The sequence below is a fragment of the Lasioglossum baleicum genome, chromosome 1, assembly GCF_051020765.1.
Source record: "Lasioglossum baleicum chromosome 1, iyLasBale1, whole genome shotgun sequence".
Taxonomy (NCBI): Eukaryota; Metazoa; Arthropoda; class Insecta; order Hymenoptera; family Halictidae; genus Lasioglossum; species Lasioglossum baleicum.
Window position 1 is genome coordinate 8705777 of NC_134929.1, and position 13737 is coordinate 8719513.

The 13737-nt window shown below is 39.3% G+C and overlaps 1 protein-coding gene across 4 annotated transcripts in view; it reads right to left on the reverse strand.

Annotated features, from left to right (window-relative positions):
* The window catches only part of Rho-6 (serine protease rhomboid 6), a 233046-nt gene that overhangs the window by 52018 nt on the left and 167291 nt on the right, over positions 1-13737 (reverse strand). For 2 of the 4 annotated variants that reach the window (XM_076431087.1, XM_076431081.1), the window contains exon 1: positions 1-13737. This exon is cut by the window's left edge; it is cut by the window's right edge and continues 18055 nt beyond it. The exons of the other annotated variants lie outside the window; for them this stretch is intronic. The gene's annotated coding sequence lies outside the window, so the exon portion shown is untranslated. 4 annotated transcript variants of the gene reach the window in all.

Consider the following 13737-nt stretch of genomic DNA (forward strand, 5'->3'; position numbering starts at 1 on the left):
TAACATTATAGAATATTTCTGGTATTGACAAAAGTGTCGACGCGACATTCAATTTCCTAGATTTTTGAGGTTCTTGAATGATTCTTGAAAGATTTATGGCACTATGGCACAATTGAACTTTGGAAAAATTGCATCTACTTCCCTTAAATAACGTGTTTGTGTGTCTGTAGCAAATATTAACCCTCAGCAGTCGAGGGGTGACTCAGAGTCACCACTAAAAATTGCTGTACCATTATTCAAAATATTGTTTACATTACTAAATATGTTAGTATCTAATCAAATAATATTGAATATCTAATTACTACACTGTAGTAATTTGCAAAATTGCTTTGTAAAAATAACAATTGATCGAATATTTGCGCCGAAAGCATTAGATATTCAATATTAACGATAAATACGATCGATGTAAGGATATAATTATCTAATCAATTACTAAACGTTCAAGTATCGTGTGAGGTATTATATCAATTTCATATTCATACAAAGACAAGAATTAATATAGAATCGAATTATTCTAGGTCGAAAGAAATGTGTAATTTTCTAGTTAAAATAGGTCCGAAAGGTGCAAAGGGTTAAACAGTGTTGAAATATAAATTGGTTAAAATTGATTAATGTGCTTTGGCAGTAAAATGTCAAAGAACGCTGAAGAACTAAAAATTGCTGTACCATTATTCAAAATATTGTTCACATTACTAAATATGGTACTATCTAATCAATTAATATTGAATATCTAATTACTACACTGTAGTAATTTGCAAAATTGCTTTGTAAAAATAACAATTGATCGAATCGAAAGTTAATATTCAATATTAACAATATTGTATTGTATTACATCAATTTCATATTCATACAAAAACAAGAATTAATATAGAATCGAATTATTCTAGGTCGAAAGGAATGTTTAATTTCCCAATTAAAATAGGTCCGAAAGGTGCAAAGGGTTAAACAGTCTCGAAATAAAAATTGGTCAAAATTGATTAATGTGCTCTGACAGTAAAATGTCAAAGAAAACTGAAGACACCCTCTGCAGATAGTAACATCGAAACGCGGCGAAGCAACGGAAGTAAACAAGAAAAACAAGAGAGATCGGAGATCGCGGAGGAGAGTAGCTTGGAGGGAAATCACCAATTAAAATCGCGAGTATGGTTGTTCCGCGGCGGTCGGAAACGGAATTGTAAATTCCCCTGGGAACCGATACCGGCTTCGGAAGTCGGTAACGCCTCCCGGAAGGCATTGCTCTCATGTTATTCAAATTCCAGGATAAATCAAAGTCTTGGATGGTGTGGCGTGGGTGCACACGATCCCCGGTGGCAGCATCCTGAAAAATCGGCTAACACACGGCAACGCCTCCCGGTATATGTATAGCCCGGGTGTACAGCGCGCATAATCCAAATCGTTGGATCATGAAACGCGTAATGGCCCCGTGCTTCCCATTGTGTGTTACAGTATTGACGCGCGATACACCCGTTCCAATTTTTCCCCAGACCTCGGGAATCTATTCTGCACTCTTCCGCGGAATCTATTCAACCGCCTCGGTCTTGCGGATGCAACAGCTGCACGTATACATGTACACAGGCGCACACGCCCGCAGCGCCGCCCCGTTCGCGAATTAAAGAGCATGCAATTTCGAGAATGCAGTCTGGGGGCTTCCTTTTTTCCGACGTTGCCGGGGTTCCGGCGACTGCAACGCCGAGAATTTGATTGCGAGGGAAATATCCGACACGGAGACTGAAATTCTCAGACTTTCAGACCTTTGGGGATTGAACATTTTCAGGATAGCCGGGAGAAAATTTTTCCGAAGCCTCATCCGCAACGTAGAACGCTAAAATCGTTTTTAATTGCGCTAAATGAAGTGCAACAATTGAAAACCACCCCCTAAAAATCTCCCCCGTTGAAATAAAAAGTTTTGTTCCGAACAATTCCCTATCGGTCATTTTATTTTATGTGTTTCGAGTAAAATATACTTTCAAAGAGACAGTTCCTTGATTAGCACCACTTTTAAACAATTTTTTGGACAAATTATTTATGTTGAAAATAGTAAGAGACCTTTTGGAATTGTATCCAGACTTTTGCGATTCCACTCGATTCGAAAATGGCGGAGACATTCGGTTTATTTTAGTTTTGATATAGGTACGAAGATCCTCGCGACTTTTATTGTCGCTGGAACATTGAAACAGTGGAGGGGCTTTTTATTGAAATGTCTGAGCGTTATAAGATCGATGATACAGCAAACGGCCTCAGAACTCGGGATCCTCAGACTCCTGAAACTTTGATACTCTCCGAACCCTCCAGACTGTATGTGTAGCATATCGAAAGGAAACAGATTGAAAGTAGGAACTCGAGCGCGACGCTTAAACTAGAAAATACAGTGGATAAGTATGCACACGCGACTCTATGAAGTATTAATTGTATTCTTGTAAAAACGGGGTGAACACAATTTATTAGCGCCACTAAAAACAACTATGGATGGCGAAACAATCACAACAGACGAAGGTTTACAGACGCAATTATATGAAAATTTTTCTTGAAAATGGTCTAAATAGTCGACCGAAACGTTGAAAGTTTTTGTAGTAATTTGCAAAATTGCTTAAGTAGTAGCATCAGATCGGACCAGTGCGCTGAAAACATTAATATATGTTATTAACAAATTGTCGATCGAGGTCAAGGAAACAGTAACTATGATATATTGGGTTGGCAAATAAGTTCGTTCGGTTTTTGTGATTTATTCCAATGAAAAAAACCGAACGAACTTGTTTGCCAACTCAATAGTTTAAGATAATTCCTACATTGCTACATATCTTCGGTTTAATAAATTCCTGGAAGGTAATACGGTAAATATTCGATCTAAGAAAACGGGAACTGTACGATCTAAGAAAATTTCGTATCCCCTCCTCTGCCTTGGTCGCCTTATAAGAGTGTCTAAGGATAATCATGTTGCACAATAGGCATTGTTGCGCAAAATGCTTGATCGTGTGAATAGGCCCCTTTAGTTCCTGCCAAGCGGCAGCACTGTTGCTTGAGAACGCGGCTTTCCTCGGAGTTCGTACGGAGTTAATCAGAATGGCTTCTGAAATAAATTATTTATTATTCGGCGACCAATAAAAATTTTGTCGTCTAATGATGTCAATCTGTATTATTTGGGAAATTTATTATAAATAAAAAAATTGATGACTGAACCAAGTGCTTTGACACTTAAAAAAACATTTCAAAAAGTGTTGTTAATCGTTTTGGCCTGTGAACGGCTCAATTGTTGTTGTTGGTGATTTAAAGGTAACAGAGGGCGGAATTGTTCCAATTAATATCCGAATGGTTCCCGGACCTGTCGTTTCATATTTTACGCGAATCTTTTATTTTATTAAAAGCGTTTCGTAGGTTTCTTCGAGGAGGGTATTCTGCAGCTAGTTTCTACTCGACGTATCCGTTTCCGGGGTCGTCCGTCGCGTCGTTTATTGACGAGACCAGGAAGGTCCCGACCGATCTCACGGCGAATATCGGAATTACGAGTGCTATTAGGGGTCGTCGGAGGGTCGCCAAAGAAAATGTTCGCGTCGAGGCCCGTTTACGACGTCGACGTCTCCTGCTGACGGAAGAGAATCGATCTTAAGTACCTTCCACACCGGAGAACTTTTACCGCGAGGTCGACCCGCGGTCTACTGAAAGGACAACCGTAACCGGTGCTCAGCAGATTTTATAGGAAAAATACACTACTCCACCAAAATGAAAGAGACATCGCCATTCACCGAACCCTCGGAGGTCGTTGACTTTTGAACTGCTGTAATTTTGAGTAAAAATGTCCTGTAAGGTATTGCATTTTATATTTGTTCATATGTTAATTTTTCTTATGTGTACTAACGAACTACGATTTCATCTTTCGTTAATGTTCAAAGATTACTTTAGTTCGTTTTGATGTAAAGCAACTAGACCCGTTTTATTGCAAGACTAATGTTTTAGTAAAGAGAAATTTAATTAAAAGAGTAATTTCAATGTTAATGTTGGACATATGTTAAAGGGTGAATTCTTTGCCTTCGCGAACTCAGTTTTCTCAAATCCTCTTCTCCATTATAAAACAGAGTTAGAAGCTAAAGCAGCGTTTTATCCTTTGAAATTTAACAAATTCAACATTTCTGCATAGTTTAAAGCATTTTTTTGCATATTTACTTTTCAACGTGCTCTTTAAACGAAAGTCTACCCTCGACTATGAACTCTCAAAAGGTGGTCTGCGATTTTTGATTCTGCTTTGAATGAAAAGATTGCTGCCGCCGAAAAATCTTCTAAAATAGAAGGGATCTTCGATTTTACATTATTCCACGTGAAGTAGAAACGTTTTTGAGTAAACCAATAATAATGAGTAATAATTTGACGAGTTAATCGAGGGAAGCTAGACGAGGCAAGATAGAACGTAACCGGCAGCGTCAGAATGTGTCTTTAAATTTCATTCGCGATGAATTCAGCGTCGCAGCTGCGTGACGGCAGGTTTTGGTAGAATATTTCATTTTTGTAATACCTGCAAGATGGAAATGTGTTGCAGGAATAAAATATTCTCGAGAAATATGGAGATAGGACGGGGAATTGTGTAGGATAAAACGGATAACAGTCTGGCATCGACGATCGCGATCGTTCCGATCGAAGATTCACGGTCGCGAGCGGGCGCTGCAATTTATGTAATAACCCCACGGTAAATCTGTTACAGGTGTAAAACAAAAATAAAAAAAGTACAGACGTGTGCGACGCGTAAAAATGACTGCAAATTCAGTTACAGTCTATTAAATATTATATGCTACAAAAATGCAAAAAAATCCTCTCCATTTATCGCACGTAGTTAAATCAACCACTTGTAAAGTAATTTGTAGAACGGCGAACAACAACGATTAAATAAAGTTCGTATTAAAGAGATTCGCGCAGATATTTAGAACCAAAGCGAAAATATTTATGATACAATCAGATAGCGTTACCGTTCACAGTAAACACCGGAATAAACGTTGTTTCATCAAGATATTAACCAGCCAGCGATTCAGCCTCCCAACAATCGCAGGTTGAGCGAACCGTTGAAACAGTAATCACGTTCAACGGGAACGAAATAAAAATTATCCGGCCGCTGTGTTATCTCTTACAAAAGCGGCGTCGCCATTTCCGGGGCGATTCAATTTCTCGCCGAAACATTTTTCAGTTGCTGCGTATTATTTGCCAGTTTCCACTGCCATTAACGCCGCGGCCCGCTCGCTGGCGTCATTACTTTTTTAACGAGCATGATACGAAACAATATTGCTAGGGCCAGTGAATATTCAGCAATATCGGAGCGTTTTCCGCGCGTTTCGATTAAATTCGTTCGAACGGAAAAAAAAAATCGAAGTAGAAGAGGGCGGGGAAAAGGTACGAAAATAAAAACGAGAGAAAAAAACAGACACACAGACACGGTCTGTCAGAGAAAATGATAGAACAAACAGGCAGGCCGCCGCGCCGAGCTGAAAATGAACAAGACTCGCGAGAAACAGAATGCGAACGCGAACGCGCGCGCGCGCACTATTTGCGAATCACGTGCGTTACATTTTCGCGCTCGCACGCGCGGGGATTATTAATTTATCGGTCGCGGTTTAATATCGTTGCGTGGCGAATGTTATCGCGCGTCATAAACACTTATCAAATCCGATATTTGTCGGACGCAGTCGGCGAAAACCGACCGACCGTTCTCGATATCCGGCTGCGTCGAACGTTTCTCGGCCCCGGCCTCTGTAAACGCTATAATAAATCAGCCGGAGCCGTGATAATTACGCTGTGACCCTTCTCGATCGAACACACAGCCTCGAATCGAGAGGCGATTTTTATATTCTCCGACGACGGTTACTGTCGAACGAATGGCTGATACGCAAACAGTAGCGCGTCGCAACGTTTGCCGAAACAAAAGCTCTCGCGGGCTTTTTGATTAATATTTGTACAGAGTCTGATCCGTGTACGATGATTTTTTGCTCTGTTATTGACGGAAAATTGAGCAGCACATTTCTCAAAGTGATCAACTCCAGCAGGCATTTTTATACATTTGAGCCGTTCATTTCGAAAATGGCCCAAGTCTATTTAAGTTTAAATTGAGAGAGTTTGCGTTTCAATGAAATTAACGTATCCTAATGTATCAACCAATGTATCACACTCCTTAAGTGCATCTAAGAGAGTTAAATTTACAACTCCTATTAAAATAATTGCAATTATTAAGTGAATAATATGTGTCTTCTTACCAACAATGGATTTAATCCACTTTCAAAATTGAGAACTAGATTTTTCATAAAATTTGAAGTCCATTCAATATAATGGAACATATAAATTGAAAAAAAATCCAATTTGTTCTGTATTTCATTACAAAACTTGAAAAACACCATTTATGCAATCCAGGGAATCTTCAAACTATATAAATTATATAACAATTTACTCCTAATTTACATTTTGTGTATGCGGGAGGGATTTGAAGAAGTCATGGTGCTCCAATGGTATTGTATATCGTAGTAAGTCCATCATATCTTTGTACTACGCTGTTGTAATTTGTCTTATATTTTTATAAAGTGGTGTCAATACAATATTTTCGAATTTTCTTTGTCTACCTCGACGTGGTAATAAATTCAGTATTTTAGACTCTGCATTCTCGTCCATTGATGTTTTATAGAAAATTTTATATGGTTCATTTCTCAAAAAAACGCATCCAGCATATTTTTAACCAATTTATTGTTCCTCCGTTAGAATTCTTTACCCTTTTAAAAATTGCATCCTCCAAAAATCTTGTTGATATGAAATCCTCTTGTTTCACTTCATGTAAAATAACATTATTACAAAAGGATAAGTCCTTTCAAAATAAAGCCACTTTCAAAATAAAAATTTGTATCGTTCTATTAACCAGCTAATTTTCTTTTTGCAAAATCTTTGTGATTCTAACCCGGCGTTAGTTAGGTGGGGTCTGACAGACCCCAGAAATTTTAGATTGATTGTAACTTGTATTTTTGAATAATAAAAATTTAATTTCGTGGATCTGCGTTTTTACACTGATAAATTGCAAGCCTTTTAAACAATACCTAATCTTATAATTATGAAGAAGGTATTTATTTCTATAATACAATATATTATTTCGGTGGATCTGTGAGACCCCACCTTACCACTTACGATACATTTTCCCACCTTACCAACGCCGGGTTAAATATGTTAGTTACATTTGCTTCAGAATGAAAAGATAACGTAGAAATGTAAATATTAAAATTGCTAGCTTGATTTTTCGCGAAAATGGACTTAGGCCACTTTCAAAATAAACGGCTCATTTATCGGAACATTGAGTAGGTGAATTATAAAAGAGGAGAAACATGGGATGAATTAAAGAGAGAGAGAGAGTGTAATTATTTTGGACTGTTAAACTTGTTAAGAGGAGAAGTACATTTTTACCACGTTTTTATTAGCTCGCATTCTTGTTTGTTTGTTTGTTTGTTTGTCTGTTCGGTGGCAAATTCTGCAATTGATTTTAATTATTTATCTTTCACCATTCGGCCGGCCAGCACGATAGTGGGGGTCACCGACTGCCTCCACCCATTTAATACCCATACCTACTTACATGATTCCACGAACCTAACGATACACGTTAAGAAATGTAGCCTGTGCTTTGTAAAGTCAGTTTGTTTCGAGTGAAAATGAATCTTGAAAGCTGCACGCCCGAGGCGAACAACTCTAGAAGCATGTTTAGGTTTAGCAACGTAATGGTGTACGTAAATTTCCCGTTTTTATGAAGCAATGGTTTTTAATGCGGGTCGTTTCTTGCCCGCTAATGTCTGTAATGCTACCTTCCACTTTGCCTTTGTCAATTTTTAATGTGACTTTTCTGTTGTTGCGCCACTCCGTTTCTCCGTTTCGCTGTAAGTATTATTGCTTTTTCTTTTAACATTGTTAGGATAACTAGTCGGACAACGATGTAACTCTACCGTGCTCTAATTAAACCGGGTGGATACTTTGCTACACCGGCTTGATGAAAATTTTCAGATCGATATTTCTCGCGTTTGAAAACTGTTGGCATTGAATAATGTAGTAACTTAATTACAGTGGGTGTCACTGTACAAGTATCACAATAAATTGTAACAGGGACAGGGATAGTATGCACCTTGAAGATAGGAATTTCGTATTCCGTGACCTTATTCGTTCGATGGACTGAGAAATATGTTTCATGAGAGACACCTGGCGATTCTAATTGATGGATTCGGTCGGTTGACAGCTGATACTATTGGTCAGTCAGTTCTGAGCGAACAAGCCAGCGATTTCAATGGAGAAGGTCACAGAAACCTTGAAGAACAGATCAAAATAGAATTTGAGAAAGTACGTAAAATTGAAACCTTTTAAAACAACACGTACTACATTATTTTTCAAGGAATCTGTGTACTAACATTCTACTAAAATGACAAAACAATTCAGAAACAACTCGGTTGTCACACCGATCAATGAACTTCTGGCTACAAGTTTTCCCGTGACCATAGAAATCCGCAAAACCTTTAAAAGTGCATGAAACCCAATAAAATAGAAAGTCTTTAAAAACACGTGACCTGTTCGATAAAAAAATCCGAGGTCAACTAAGTTGACTGGGTACAAAGCTTTAAAATACCTCTTGTGATGCGGCGATCGACGATCTCCATCTAAATAATGCAAAACACACGAGACCCCTAATTTCAAGGTTTCCCGTGACCAAAGAAATCCACAAAACTTTCAAAAATGCATAAAACATAATATAGTAAATCCTTTATAAACGCAACAACGCCGCACACGATAAATGCAACAAAAAAAACGAATGCGATGCGGAGAGTCGCAGCCGTCGGCACAGTTTAAAGGCCCGCGCGTCCTCACAGTGTAATACCAATATAAAATCTTTTTTATTATCACTTATTTTTTTATGCAACTTTCACCAATATATTTGTGGCATTTTTCTGATGCAAATAAGACCAAACACTATATAATTTGAACTGTATTTAGTGGTTTAATTGACGATGAACGCTTCGGGCGCAAGGAAGGACAGCGTATGGGAAAGAAAGAGACGCGAAAAATCGCAGTCGAAGCGGCCGTACGCGGTCTCTCTTCACTCGCGCTGTCCTTCTCCACGTCCGGCTCGGCCTTTAAATCTAAAAAAAAATAGTGTCCTTCTACGAGAAATGCAAACGAACCTTCCCGAGGCTTTTGCGATTATAGAGGATTTACTGTATTATTAAAATCTACGTTTCTTCACTTTGTTACTTTTGTCCACTACTCGTCACACTGCCTGGCAGTTTCCGATCAGATTTTTATGAGGACCTGCAGAGCACTAAAATTGTAAATTAAATCTCTAAAATCACGTAAGCTGTCCCATAAAAGAAATCCGAGATCAACTAAATTGAGTGGGTAAAAAGCTTCGAAAAAACTCTTGTGTTGCAACGATCGACGCGATCTCCATCTAAATAATGCAGAATACACAAGACACCGGGCTCCGAGGTATCCGATGACGTGAAAAAAGGGGGATTAATCATCTCTGATACGATTATCCGTGTCAAGCGCGGGACCACGGAAGCGGCAACGGCAAGAACCGTGAGAAAATTGTTTACCGTAACGCGGGATCGTGTTTTTATCGAGTGACGACGATAAAAATCGGCATGACGCCGAGGGAACAGAACTCGTGAAAAAGTGCACCGGAAAACTGGATCGAGCACATTGCACGCGTACCTACCCCGTGTGCGCCGGGCTCCAACCCCTTTCGGGTTGCAGTCTCTCTTTTCTTCCAGGCGAATTTGTCAGCCGTCGTAAATTCGAGGAGAGGCGCCGCGAGGCGACGCGTCGATTCCCTCGATTTACGGGCTCGCGTTAAGCCGCTATTTATTTGTTTATGGAGCCCGGAAGGCGACTCGCGGACCCGTCCATTCTTGGACCCGCTCGTCTCGAGTTTTCTACGACGATTTTCCGATCGAAACGCAACCGTACAGGCTGTATAAAAAGTAATGGTCGTCCGTTCTTCGGGTGAATTTACACATCTGGATCGGTGGACGTTTGTAAGAGAAACTTGCCGCAAAATTGTTTATAAGAAAGGTTGTTGGTAAATTGTTGGTAATGTTGTTTTTTACATCAACACATTCCACTCATCCAGAAGAGAAACAGTTTGGGGAAGCCACATGTCTCAAGCAAATAGATATTGAGATATAAACTGTTAAAGTTTTTGCAAAATTTGATTGTGTGGAGTTATACGTATAGACAAAAGTCTACTATACTACAGTCCACCTGACCGTGTCGATGAGACAGAACATAATCGTGTGCGTGCTTCGAGACAAACGAAATTTAAAGGGACACTCGTCGCAAGGCCCGTACGACGACATCGTCTCCCTGTCCATTCGAATCATAAATTGAAGTTGCAAAATATGAAAGAATACCTTATATCCACTGTTATAAGAATATTAATCCTGTATTATAAAATGTTACCTCCTATTCCTCCAGCCGATAAGGCGATACACCTGTAAAGAACGTTGTAGCAAGCAAAAAACGCATGCGAATCTTCAACCCCGACAGATGGACAACACGTGACACGAACCCATCGAAGCGACGAACGGACTACCCTTATAAATCACGGCATGCCAAAAGGAAATTCTGTGACAGTTTCCCCACTTCTCACACACACAACCTGAAGTCCTCCGACACACCACCAATTAATAAACCATTTCCCCACCCTTAATCATACACAAAAAACCGAGGTAACAACCATAGTAATATTTTGATCGTAGTCGGACTAACTTCTTCCCGTACGCCTACGTATTTTGCAATATAAGACGACGAGAAGAGGATCGTGCGCCACAGATACAATTATTTATTGTACAAATCGACAATCAATACGTTGAAGCGTTGTTAATAGTACAATAAAAAATGTATTGAACATTGTATTAGGTTGTCCCAAAAGTTTCTTCCGGAATGTGATCCTTTAATATTGCTAAATAAATATTAGGTTGTCCCAAAAGTTGGTTTTCGATGCATGCACATAATGCAAATTCATATCAAGAAGTACTAAAATATTAACATAAAGATTATCGTATTGTTTGTATTTATTTAGCGACATTAAAGGAACACATTCCGGAAGAAACTTTCGGGACAACCTAATAGTTTGTGTATTAAATTCTAATACGTTTTAAGTTTGTTATTTTTCATTTTAAACATGTCATTTTTGTTTTTTATTGTACTGTACTTATACAAGTGTGCAATAAACTTCTGTACAACCACTATTTTGTAGCAACAAAGTTATTTTCCTATACACACCTTCCCTTTTCTTACCTTGAACGCTTTTGTGCCGCCTGAATTATCGTCGAGTTTTCGACAATTTTCGATCGGCTGACTTGTGGTTGAGTTGTACTACTGAATTTCGTGCCACCTCCTTCGACATCATATTCTCCTAATACAAAAGTCACTTTTCGAAGAAATTATTCGAAAACTGCGAAGATTAAGTTTCTTATTAGGAGAACATGATGTCGAAGTCGCTCGAAATTCAGTAGTATAACTCAACCACAAGTCAGCCGACCGAAAATTGTCGAAGACTTTCAAAATTGAGTTTTGTATTAGAAGAACATGATAGTAAAGGAGATGATGAAATTCAGTAGTACAACTCAACGACAAGTCAGACGGTCGAAAATTTGCGAAAATTCAGTTGTGCAACTCAACAACAAGCCAGACGACTCAAACTATTTCTCTTCTGTGGATGAGTGGAAGGTGTAGATGTAAAAAACATCTTGGAGAACAATGTTCTTTGTTGTAAACAATTTTGCAGCAAGTTTCTTTTACAAATGTCCACCGATCCAGAGGAGTAGATTCATCCCTACGACGGATGACCATTACTTTTTATACACCCTGTACACTAGCAGACTTCTACTGCCATCGATTCTTCAGTCGGATCGATCTCTCTCTCTTTCTTTCTTTCTCCAGATTGTATTGCCATTTCAGGAGGTCGAAACAAACACGATGGATTTTCGATAATCAGAAAAACATTCGGATCGATCTCCCCCTAATCAAAGTATGCTAAACGTCAATGTGCCCTTTGATTTGAATGATCGAATTGCTTTGATGCAATCACTTTTTCTGCATATAGAAAGCTATTTTGTGATGTTTCCAGATTGACGGATACGATTAGAATGTTTAATAGAATTGTTGTTTGTTAAGCCAATGCTCAAGTTTTGCAATAATTATGTATCACGTTAATATTTCTATTGTTTCTAATGCAGCAGCTGCGTATTTTGGATTTTGATAATCTCTGATAAAATAGTTGAATCAAAATTGATTTGCTTCCTGATATTTTCAAATATTCCATTATAAATTACGGTTAACACTAATGAAGTGAGTGCTGTCGAAACGAAACTACGAAATGTTTCCATGCTTCTCTACTAATCTGATTATTGAAAAAAATAATAAAAAAATTAAGCTAACTATGAGACCGATACTAGTTATAAAGGAACGTTTATTGAATAATCCTGTGACGTTTAAAAAAATATTATCCGTGCAGTTTCAATCTGATCCCGAGTGACAGTTTCGAAAATTGTATTTCGAGGGGAACGCGTTTGAAAATATTGGAGCTAATAACTATGCCGTTCAAACATAAAGTATTTACGTCTGTTAATAAAACAAAAAAACATGCGATATCGAGTTTGAACGTTGATTGTGATATGTACTCGTCCGAAAATAATACAATTGTTTCGTCGCATCCGCTTTTGTACAGTGACGGGGATTTTTATACACCCTTCAATGAAGTTGATCGTAAAATTCTATCAAGTATTGTATTCGCCGATCTATTGATTTTGTTATATTTATTTGTGTTTTCGAGGTCCATGCGAATATAAGTAACTGCAATTTTTTAAAACACTAGAAATATAGAAGCTATTTCCGTAGTGTTGATCACAGGACCAGCCGAAAGCTGTGGTGGTTCGGTCCGATTCGAAAAAAGTTCTCTCGTTTCAAAGGACATTTGATCAATTCCGGCGTATATTAAATATCGATCAGGAGGCGAGTTTTAACGCAGCGAAATCGGAGTAAACCGACAGTGCAATCGAAGTAAAAAAATCCGGGCAATGTTTCGGCGAGCAAACAGAGACAGAAAATTCCGAGAAAAATCCGGAACATTGAATCCGGGGGACTAAGAACGAGGACGCAATAATCGGCGCCGAAAACCATCAAAGCGAGTCTCTGCCGGTGGAATGAACGTTCAGGACCGAGCGAGTGATTCGCGCGTCGTCGTTCGCAGACCGTACGTTTTCACCGGGTATCCGAAAACGTTTTGCGCCGACAAGATACAGGAAATAAATGCGTTTCGGTACGTGTCGTATCGCGGCCCGTTTTTCGCGAAATTTCACCGTCGGAACGGTTATCGCGACGGCCCGTGGCTGCTGGATGTTCCAAATTGCTGGTCGTTTCTGGCCCCGTCCTTCCCCCCGCCCACCAACCCCCACTGACAGAAGCGAAATCGTCGCTTAAGTTTCTCCCCGGTCCCTACCGAAGAAAAGCTTTTCCATCTGGCGACGCGTGATTCCCCGCTAGCTGGCTGGCAACGCCCCAAAACTTATTAATTTACTCGACTTCCGGTTCGACGTCCTTCTCCTTGGCCCAGTTCGGTCGCGAACACTGTGTACTCGATTTTATTTGGAAACGACGACGTCGACGCGACGGCTCCCGGCTTCGAATCCTCGAGCACCGGATCCGTTTTAATCCGGGGACACCGGATACACCGGGATACAGAAAGCG